General features: G+C 42.0%; 1 long non-coding RNA gene across 1 annotated transcript; it reads left to right on the top strand.

Moving 5' to 3' along the window:
* LOC106511937 (uncharacterized) lies at positions 1-408 on the top strand. The gene is made up of 3 exons (XR_001309576.1): positions 1-65; positions 171-255; positions 330-408. It is a non-coding gene; the product is annotated as an uncharacterized LOC106511937 (long non-coding RNA).
* The last annotated feature ends 9 nt before the right edge of the window (positions 409-417 follow it).

The raw sequence follows: 417 nt of genomic DNA, 5'->3' as shown, positions 1-417 counted from the left end.
GAAATGATCAAGGAAACTTGTGGCACCTTGCTCAAGTAGAGTTTGTAACAGCTGGAACATTTCAGGTGACAATTTGATAACTTGAATCTCAAAAATTGCATATATAAATCTGCATATCTTGAGATTTTAAAGGCAAATTGCCACTCTTACACTTTTTTTTTTTTTTAAAGATCATTTTCGAGGGCCAAATAGGGTCAAATGATGAGTCTGATGTAGCAATAGATGACGTCTCACTGCATCGTGGGTTCTGCAAAGGTAACAATTCTTCGCATTTTAATTGAATCAAATGCTGTACATCACCCTAATATCACCCTAATATACAACTGCAGCCCCACGGCCCCCAGTGGTTAACGAGACCATCACGACTGCAGGCCCACGGCCCCCAGTGGTTAACGAGACCATCACGACTGCAGGCCC

The sequence above is a fragment of the Austrofundulus limnaeus genome, unplaced genomic scaffold (genome assembly GCF_001266775.1).
Source record: "Austrofundulus limnaeus strain Quisiro unplaced genomic scaffold, Austrofundulus_limnaeus-1.0 Scaffold3633, whole genome shotgun sequence".
In the NCBI taxonomy this organism is placed as follows: domain Eukaryota; kingdom Metazoa; phylum Chordata; class Actinopteri; order Cyprinodontiformes; family Rivulidae; genus Austrofundulus; species Austrofundulus limnaeus.
This window is presented reverse-complemented; position numbering and strand designations above follow the sequence as displayed.